Genomic DNA, 9,771 nt, shown 5'->3' with positions numbered 1-9,771 from the left:
ATGGGGTTGGAGGTGCTGAAGCTGGAGCACTGTGGAGGGCTGGACGTGCTTGCCCAGGGCTGGGGGGTGCGGATGTCATAGGCTCCTTCCCCACTCTGGCATGATAAATGCGGAAGTGGGGCCTGCAAAAGTACCCAGAACCTGATCTCTCCAGGCTGTGGTAAAAACTTCCCCTCAAAAACTTAACCTAGATTTGGGGGACAAAATCCGCTGCCACCACCCAAGTGATGAGAAAAAAAACCTGGGGGAGAGCACTTGGGAAATCTCCCCCCTAAGGAAAAAACCAGGACACAACAATTAACCGATGGCAGGTTAATACAAAGAAACGAGAAAGAACGTTTATTATGGTGACGGCGTGTGGGGGTTCCCGATTCTGCCCCCCGTAGCAGTGGGAACAGGCTCCGCCAGCCAGTAGAACAGGGGGGCTTATTGCTTCTCCAGGGTACAGCCCAGCACAGACGTGATGTGGCTACAGGAGTCAGGGCCAGGCAGCCTCAGACCCCTTGGGGTGGGGGGTCAATCGTCCCTGGACCCTCGCCCTCAGCTTCCGTTGTTCCCTTCATGTTTCCAAGCCAGCAACTGCCCCTTCCCCCCAAAACCTCCCTCCTTTGTCCCCTCCCTGCCCTCCACCGGTCGGACAGGTTGGGTCTTGGCCTAGGAAGGTGACCGTAGGCAGCCGTCCTGCTGGGCCGTGCTACCGACACCGGCCAGTAGGGGTCACCCCCAGCCCACACCGCCACCAGTGGATGTCCCAAGGGTACGGCTGCCCAGTGCACCACAGTCATCACCACAAGACTCCTGTTGCAAGCAGAGCGACCAGCTAGAAAAGTCCCCCAGTGATGTCCCCATGGAGGGACCCGCCCCGGGCCAGGGCTGGGTTACAAAGGCGAGCGCGGAGCTTTGGCGCTGAGCAGGCTGGAGCGAGGGGAGAGTCCAGAGCCCGGCAGGAGGTTCAGTCGGGACCCTCCGCGGCTGCAGGGCCCACGGCTCCGTCAGACATTAGGAACTGGGCAGGGAGAGGCAGGGTCAGGCGGGCAGGGCCGGTCACACTGTACGGCTCACGGGTGCTCAGGGGAGGGGGGGCTCTGACCGGGGCCCACGTGGAGGGGAACGGACCCCGCAAGCCGGTCACCCACCCCCGTGCAGCAGCCACCCTCTTGGGACCCGTCTTTGTGGGCGACCAGGGGTTGGCTCCCCAGCCGGCAGGTCAGAGGGGCAGGGCCTGGGGGACTCTGGAAAGGGACCCGGGCTCTCCCTGAGTCTCCCCCCCTCCGTTCCCCCCTCACTTCCCCTGAGTGCTGGGGTTGCACCCTGGTTACTGCCTGGTGGGCGAAGGGCAAGTTGGCGTTAGAGTCTCTGGCAATGACCCCCCAGTCCCTCGTGCCAGCATCCCCCTGCTTCAGGGTGGGTGTAAGGCTGTCCTAGGTGAGTGGATGCACTTAGCCCTGAGGTGTGGGGCGACGCTGGGAGCTGGCGGGAGTCGGCAGAGTTACACATGGGGCAGATACCTTCTACCTGGGCTAAGACCCTGCACTGCCCCAAGACTGGGCACACGGGGATGGGGCTTTCAGAAGCACCTTGGGAACTCAGGAGCTCAAACCCCAGTTAATCAGTGGGGCTGAAGCTCCTGCTTCCCCCCTCCACACCCCCGTCAATGTCGGGCATGTCCCACCAACCCCCAGCCACTAGGCCAGGAGCCAGGCTAGACACCTCCAGAGCCACAGCTGGCCAGATGCACCTGACGGAAGGGGTGGGGGGCAGACTGCTGAGCCCCAGGGGGCACAGTGAGCAGCACAGGGACAGGGGAACGACTCAGCACTCACCCGCGGCTTGTCTGCGGTGATATCGCTACTTCCCTGTGGAGGGAGACAAGGCAGAGCAGTGAGCGTGGAGACTCCCAGGACAGGACCTAGCTTCATTCCATGCCCACGGCCCATCCCAAGGGAGGTGACAGCTAAGTGCCCTGGAAGCTGCGTGGCTGCACAGCTGTTTAGTGAGCTCCTCCCAGAGGCTCAGAGCACCCACAATGGCAGGGAGCTCAGCTGACCGGCTGGGGAGTGGGGCGCCTGAGCAGCCCCAGACCAAGAGCTCATAAGGAGGGGAGATGAGGAGGGAATATGTGGAGTGAGCGGAGCTGTAAGGGAGTTTAGGGAGTCCCACCCCGCAACATTTCAGGGGCCAGGTGCAAACGGAGACGTGGTCAGCACCATCCCCAGAGTGCGGGAAGCCAGGGGCAGGTCCCAGGGGCCATGGAACAGACAGCAAAGCCTGTCCAGCCATTCTGCCTTGGGGAGTCCTGTCCATGGGGCTCGGCCTGGCTCCCCACTCTGACCCCTACGACTGGGCACAGCAGGGAGAGGAGAAAGAGCCTGAAGCAGGGGACTGGGGTGAGGCCTGAGGCCTGAACCCAAGTGAGCAGGAATTGGGCCAGGAGCAGGAATTCAGCCCCTGGCACGTGAACTCGGCCCTAGCCTGGCTAAACCACGCGGATGTGCAAATGCCTCCGGCCAAGAAGGGCCCCGTGAGGGAGAGGAAATGCCGGGGTGTCTCCCCTGAGTCTACAACTTCTCCCCAGGGAGTCCTGGGCCAGTGCTGGGGATGTTGCTGCGGGCTCAGGCCCTGAACCGACTGCAGAGCTCGGTGGGAAGGGACGCGTGTTTCCCAAACGTAGCCCATGTACACGGTGCCAAAGTTTGAGAAAACTTGCTCTCTTGGAGGGCTAAGACCAGGCACCTCACATCCCCTCTCCCAGCCTCTCTGAGCCCCTCACAACCTCCCCCATGGGCACCGCGCCCTCGGTCCGGTTCCACATTCACACCACCACACCCCCCCACCCCACCCACTGGGGGTCCCTTTGAACCTCTGCTAGCCCTTCATGTAGCCCCCCTGCACAGCCGGTGCCCCATTCAGACCCCCCGCTCGAAGGCCCCACACTCACCTGCACTCTGGCTGAGGAGCTTAACCCCTGTCTTTGGGTCACTGTCCACTTTGGGCTTCTGCTGGAAGAGTTTGCAGATCCCTGTGTCGAGAATGCAGGGGGGTATCAGGAAGGCAAAAGCACAATTGGAAGTGCAGCTAGCAAGGGATGTGAAGGGGAACAAGAAAGGTTTCGACAGGCATGTCAGCAAGAAGAGGGGGATCAGAGAGGGGATGGGCCCTTCCTGGATGAGGGAGGAAACCTAGTGACAGATGATGTGAGGAAAGCAGAAGTACTCAAGGCTTCCTTTGCCTCTGTCTTCTCAGACAAGGTCAGCTCCCAGATAAATGCACTAGGCTAAGCAGTATGGGAAGGAGGTGGATGGCCCTTGGTGGGGAAAGAACAAGTTAGAAACTATTTAGAAAAGCTAAACATACAGAAATCCGTGGGCCCAGATTTAATGCATCCGAGGGTACTGAAGGAGTTGGAAAATGTCATGGCGGAGCCTTTGGCTGTTATCTGTGAAAAGTGGTGGAGATTGGGAGAGATCCTGGATGACTGGATCTTTAAAAAAGGGAAGAAGGACAATGCAGGGAACTACAGACCGGTCAGCCTCACCTCAGTCCCAGGAAAACTCATGCAAGGGATCCTCAAGGAATCCATTTTGAGGCACTTGGAAGAGGGGAAAGTGATTAGGAATAGTCAGCATGGATTCACCAAGGGCAAGTCCTGCCTGATCAATCTGATTAGCTTCTATGATGAGGTACCTGGCTCTGTGGACATGGGAAAGTCAGCGGATGTGATATACCTTGACATTAGCAAGGTTTTTTATACGGTCTCCCGAAATATACTTGCCAGGAAGTTAAGTGAATGTGGTTTGGATAAATGGACGGTAAAATGGATAGAAAGCTGCCTACACTGTCGGGCCCAGCGGGTAGTGATCAACGGCTCGATGTCAGCTTGGGAGTCGGTTTCTAGCGGAGTGACACTAATCTGGGGAGAGGTAGATATGCTGGAGGGCAGGGATAGAGTCCAGAGTGACCTGGACAGATTAGAGGATTGGGCCACAAGAAATCTGATGAGGTGAAACAAGTGCAGAGTCCAGCCCATGGGGAGTAAGATTCCCAAGCATTGCTACAGGCCGGGGACCGATGGGATAAGTTCTGCAGAACAGACCCTGGGGATTTCACGAGATGAAAAACTGGATCTGAGAAACTGGGTCAGCAGGGCGCCCTTGTAGGCAAGAAGCCCCTTGTACCACCAGGGCCATGTGGCTGCCAGCACCAGACGCTCACAGCTGGCAGCCGGGAAGCCCATGAATGCTGATTGGGGGAGAAAGTTTGAGGGCAGGGCTGGACCGGGCCCCCCCACCACCTTCAGCCCCTTTCAGTGACAGACTCGGAGCAGCCGAGGGAGCAGCCTGCAGGGTGTTACTGACCAACCCCCCACTCAGTGTCACTCAGCGGGACGGGCCCTGTGGTCCTGTCTGTGCCCTGCTGATCCCGGGCCGGAAACCTGTCCCCCACCCCGTGGTCACTGCTCCCCTCACCCAGCGGCAGGGAAAGACCCCATGAATCCTGGTTCCCAGCCCCCCTGCTCTAACCACTAGTCCGCAGGAGTCCCGCTCCCAACCCGGCAGGCAGCCATGCCCTGAGCCCAGTGTGTTGCTTCCCAATCCCCACGGCTGTTTGCGCCATTCCTGGGAACTATTTGGTCTGGTCCCCCTTGGGGGCAACTCTGGGCCTGGGACACTTTGCCCCGTGCGGCAGCTCAGGTGTGGGGGCTGCTGACAGACCCCAGGTCCTGTGCATCCCCTGCTGGGACTGCACCAGCAAGCGCGGAGGGGCCGGGGGGGAGGGGAGGTGCCAGGCAGCTGCAGCAGGCGCCATTTTGCCTGAGCTGCCATCACCCCGCCTCCAAGCGCTCTGCTCCGTCTGGTGGAGGGGGGGCAGAGGGTGCAGTTCAGCCGGAAAGGGCCATGTCCCTGGTCCAGCTACATCCCGTGGCTCTGCTCTCACCTGCGCTCTCCAGTGCACCCAGGAAGAGCTCCATGTCTTCAGGTGACCAGCTGATCTCCCCGGCTCTATGCTGCCTGCACAGGAGCTCTGCCTCGGCCTTGCGTTTGGCTGAAGGGAGACGGGGGGGTCAGAGCCACCAACACCAAGCCCCCGTGTCCTTCCCCCCCTTCCCACCCCGCCCCCGACATCACCCCCTGCACCGCCTGGGCTACAGACCTGGTCTCAGAACAGGCCCCGAAGGGAACCCGGCAGAGCCTGGAATCCCAAGACCAGCTGTTCGGCGCACACGGACCCGCCCCCTGCTTCCACCGGGCCCCGCCCCCAAGCAGCCATTGAACACTGATTGGGGGAGAAAGTTGGAGGGCAGGGCTGGACCTCCCCACTCCCAGCCACTGGCTCCCCACGCCCCTCCCCCCAGCAGTGCCCTCGCCAGGCACAGGAGCTGGTCCCAGCCACTAATGCCCAAGCAATTAACACCCTGCTGGGGCTCCCCCCACTCACCCACCGCCCGGCGCATTTAGTGTGTGGGCAGGGGCCCCATGGTCCTGTCTGTGCCCGTTCTGGAGACCTGCCACCCCCGTGTGGTCACTGCCCCCCACACCCAGAGGCAGGGAAAGACCCCAGGAATCCTGGCTCCCAGCCCCCTGCTCTAACCACTGGCCCCCACTCCCCTCCCAGAGCCGGGGGAGACCCCAGGAGTCCCGCTCCCACCTGGCAGACAGCCATGCCCAGAGCCCAGTGTTTGGCTTCCCAAACCCCAGGGCTGTTGGCGCCATTTCGGGGAACTATTTGGGCTGGTCCCCCCTGGGAGGCGGCTCTGGGGCCCTGGGGCGGGATGCGGGTCTCCAAGACTCCGTCTGCCCTGCAGACTTTCTCCAGGGGGTCTCTGCCGTGTCCAGGGAATGCGGCTGCCCCCGACTTGCCGGGGGAAGGGGGGGCTGGGTGTCCTCTGATCAAGCGTGGGGAGCAGCCGGCCCCGCTGGAGAGGGGAAGGGGCCAGGCACGGGTGAGTTCAGCAGGGCGGGGGACCACTCCCCCCCAGCACGAGGGGTCCACGCACCAGAGCTGGCCCAGGGCACTGCTGGGGGGAGAGTCCGGCAGTGCAGGGGTGAGGACGCACCTGCCCCACGGCCCCCACCCAGCTAGAATTGGAAGGGACCGAGCGGCACCAAGGCCAGGGCCCTGGTGTGGGCAGGGGCTGGATTGGGGCCTTACAGCCCTGGGGGAGGGGAGATTTCCAGAAAGGGCCCCGTGAGGCAGAGGGGACACTGGGGCATCTCCCTCAGACCAGATGGGCCTGGATCCAGGCACAAGGGTCCAGGGGACACGTCCCAGGCCAGAGGAGAAGGACCAGGCGGGGCTTCAAAGGCCATTTCCCTGTTCCACCTGCACCCCAACCTCCCCTCCCCCCGGGCCTGCTCTCACCCCCGCTCTGGCCGAGCCGCTCCCACAGCTCCTCCAGGGTGTGCTCGTTGTCCAGGGACTTCAGGACCGAGGCAACAGCCTTCAGGGTGGCTTCGTCCGGCAGCGGGAAGATGAACTGGAACTGGGGTTGCTGCTCCCCACGCTGCTCCGCTCCGCCCTCCCCACCAGCAGGCCGCCGGCACAGACAGCCCGGCTTGAGCATCACTGGAGGGGGGGGGTCAGAGTCACCGGCCCCCCACGTCCCTTCCCCCTGCACCTCACGTCCCTCCCCGCGCTGCCCCGACTCACCAGCGTAGCCCCCCCTGTGACGTAGTGGGGGTACCTGGCTGGTTTCTATGCTGCTGGCTCTGGGGTAACCCCCACTGGCTGCCGTGGGTACCACGACCCAGCAAAACAGGATGAGTCACTATGCAAACCAGTGGCCAGACACCCCCCATGGAGAGGAACAAAGGAAGGTGGAATGCTGCCCTGGCTGGGGGGCAGGGCTGGAAGGGAGTTAGTTAGTTGCTGGCTGGCTGGGAGCATGGAGGAGACAGCCTAGGGAAAGGGGCTGGAGTTTAGGGGCCCAGTCTCCCCCATCTCAAGGGGGCCTGAGACACCCTAGCCCAGCTCTGTGACCAGATTACATCTGTGCTGTGCTGTATCCTGGAGAGGCAATAAACTTCCTCTATTCCCCCGGCTGGTGGAGTCTGTTTGTGCCATTTTGGGGTGCAGGAGACGAGGGACCCCCAACTCGCCGTCACACCCCCGTAGCGCCAGGGCCATGTGGCTGCCAGCACCAGACGCTCGCAGCTGGCAGGCCCATGAACGCTGATTGGGGTAGAAAGTTGGAGGGCAGGGATGAATCCCCCCTCCAGTCGCTGGCTCCCCACAGCCTCTCCCCAGCCCTGCCCTGGCCAGGTACAGGGGTGGCAGCCTGGCACAGCCATTAACATCCAAGCAATTAATGCCCTGCCCGGCTTCCCCCCACCCCCAGAAAGCGGTGGATTTTCTGTGTGGGCAGGGGCCCCACAGGCCTTTCTGTGTCCCAATGCCCCCATGCTGGACACCTCCCAGCCATGTGATCACTGTCCCCCCACCCCACTGGCCCCCACTTCCCTCCCAGAGCCAGGGGGAGACCCCAGGAGTGGCGCTCCCACCCGGCAGGCAGCCCTGCCCTGACCCCAGTGTTTTGCTTCCCAAACCCCAGGGCTGTTTGCAAAGTTTTTGGGAAGTATTTGGGCTGGTCCGCCCTGGGGAGCAGCCAGCCCCGCCGGCGAGGAGAGGAGGCCAGGCCTGGGCGGGTTCGGCAGGGTCGGGAGGTCCCTCCTATTGGCACGATGGGCCCACGCGCCAGAGGTGGCCCAGGGCACTACTGGGGGGAGAGTCCGGCAGCGCAGGGGTGAGGTTGCCCCCACCCCACGGTCCCCACCCGGCTAGATCCGGAAGGGACTGAGCCCAGGGCCCAGGAGCAGCTGGGGCAGGATTTGGGATCTTACAGTCCTGGGGGAGCGGAGGGGAGGCTGCCGGGGAGGGGGGGCTGCTAAGAAGGGCCCCGTGATGCAGAGGGAAGGCTGAGGCCTCTCCCCCGGGCCAGATGGGCCTGGATCCAGGCGCAAGGGCCCAGGGGACACGTCCCAGGTTGGAGGAGAAGGACCAGGCAGGGCTGGTGAACACCCCCCCTCCCCCGCTCCTCCCTCTGCCTGCCTGGGGAGGGGGGTTAGGAAAGCATCCGGGCCCCAAAGTCAATTTCCCTGCCCTGCCTCCCCACTCCCCCCGGGGCTGCTCTCCTCTGCGCTCTGGCAGAACTGCTCACCCGTCTCCTTCACGGTGCTCTCGGGGCACTGGACCTCTTGATCCGCAGGCAGCCGGTACAGGGATCCCGGCTTGAGCGTCACTGGAGAGGGAGGGGGGGTCAGAGTCACCGGCTCCGGGACCCCAGGTCCCTTCCCCCCCCTCACGTTCCTCCCCGCGCTGCCCCGACTCACCGGCGTAGCCCCCCTGCAGCGCCAGGGCTGTGTGGCTGCCAGCACCAGACACTCGCTGGATCCCCCCCAGCTCCAGCCCCTGGCTGCCCACCCCCCTTCCCTCAATGCTGCCCTGGCCAGGCACAGGGGCGGCAGCCTGGCACAGCCATTAATGCCCAAGCAATGAACGCCCTGCCCAGCCTGCCCCCGCACCCCTGATCTGTGTATTTACTGGGTGGGCAGGGACCCCACGGTTCTTTCTGCGCCCTGCCACCCACATGCTGGATACCTGCCCCCCGTGTGGGCATTGCACCCCTCACTGACAGCCAGGGGACAACCTGAGGAGTCCTGGCTCCCAGCCCCCTGCTCTAACCACTGGCCCACACTCCCCTCCCCGAGCCGGGGGAAGACCCCAGGAGTCCCGCTCCCACCCGGCAGGCAGCCCTGCCCTGACCCCAGTGTTTTGCTTCCCAAACCCCAGGGCTGTTTGCGGCATTTCTGGGAACTATTTTGGCTGGTCCCCCCTGAGAGGTGGCTCTGAGTCCAGGGGCAGTTTGCCCCCAGCGGGTCCCAGGCTCCGTCTGCCCTGCAGACTTTCTCCGGGGGGTCTCTGCCATGGCCAGGGAACGTGGCTGCCCCCCACTTGCCAGGGGAGGGGCAGGGCCAGGCGCCTGCTGAGCGAGGGTTGTCCCAACCTGGGCAGCAGCCGGCCCAGCTGGTGAGGGCAGGGGCCAGGCATGGGTGGGGTCCGCAGGGTGGGAGCCACCTCACCCCGGCACGAGCGGCCCACATGCCAGAGCTGGCCCAGGGCACCGCCTGGGGAGAGTCCGGCAGCGCGGGGGTGGGGACGCCCCCGCCCCACAGCCCCCACCCGGCTGGAACCCGGAGGGATTGAGGGGCACCGAGTGCAGGGCCTGGGAGCAGGAAAGAGGACCTTACAGCCCTGGGGGGGAGGGGAGGCTGGGCTGCCAAGGGCCCCGTGAGGCATCTCCCCCCAGGCCAGTTGGGCCTGGGTCCAGGTTGGGGGAGGGGGGGAGGGGAAATGTCACAGGGCAGAGGAGGAGCCGGGGGTGTGGCTGGGCGTCCAGGTGAGCACAGACACACACACCCCCCGCGCCAGGGGAGAGAAGAGGAAGCTTCTGCTGCCGGGCAGTGCGCCACTGTGGGGCGGGGGGGGGGGGGGCAAGTGACGTTAGGCAGCGGAGCAGAGCCCCTGCCCACACACTCGCTGCTCTGTCTGTGGGGAGGCAGCCGGGCCTCAAAGGGCCATGTCCCTGTTGCAGCTGCCGCCCCCCAGAACCTGCAATCACCAGAGTCTTGGTTGCGGGACTGGGGCTGCAGGACCCATGTCTCCTCTGGGCCGCTCCAAGAGGCAAGTTGCTCCGGGTCGGCCGTCAGCCCCGGGTGGGAAGAGCCCAGGAACACTGCGGAGAGCCGGGGAGTCAGCGGCGCCGCCGGAGACACC

The sequence above is a fragment of the Pelodiscus sinensis genome, unplaced genomic scaffold (genome assembly GCF_049634645.1).
Source record: "Pelodiscus sinensis isolate JC-2024 unplaced genomic scaffold, ASM4963464v1 ctg39, whole genome shotgun sequence".
NCBI lineage: Eukaryota > Metazoa > Chordata > Testudines > Trionychidae > Pelodiscus > Pelodiscus sinensis.
The sequence above is the reverse complement of the archived record's forward strand: the minus strand, read 5'-3'. Positions refer to the sequence as shown.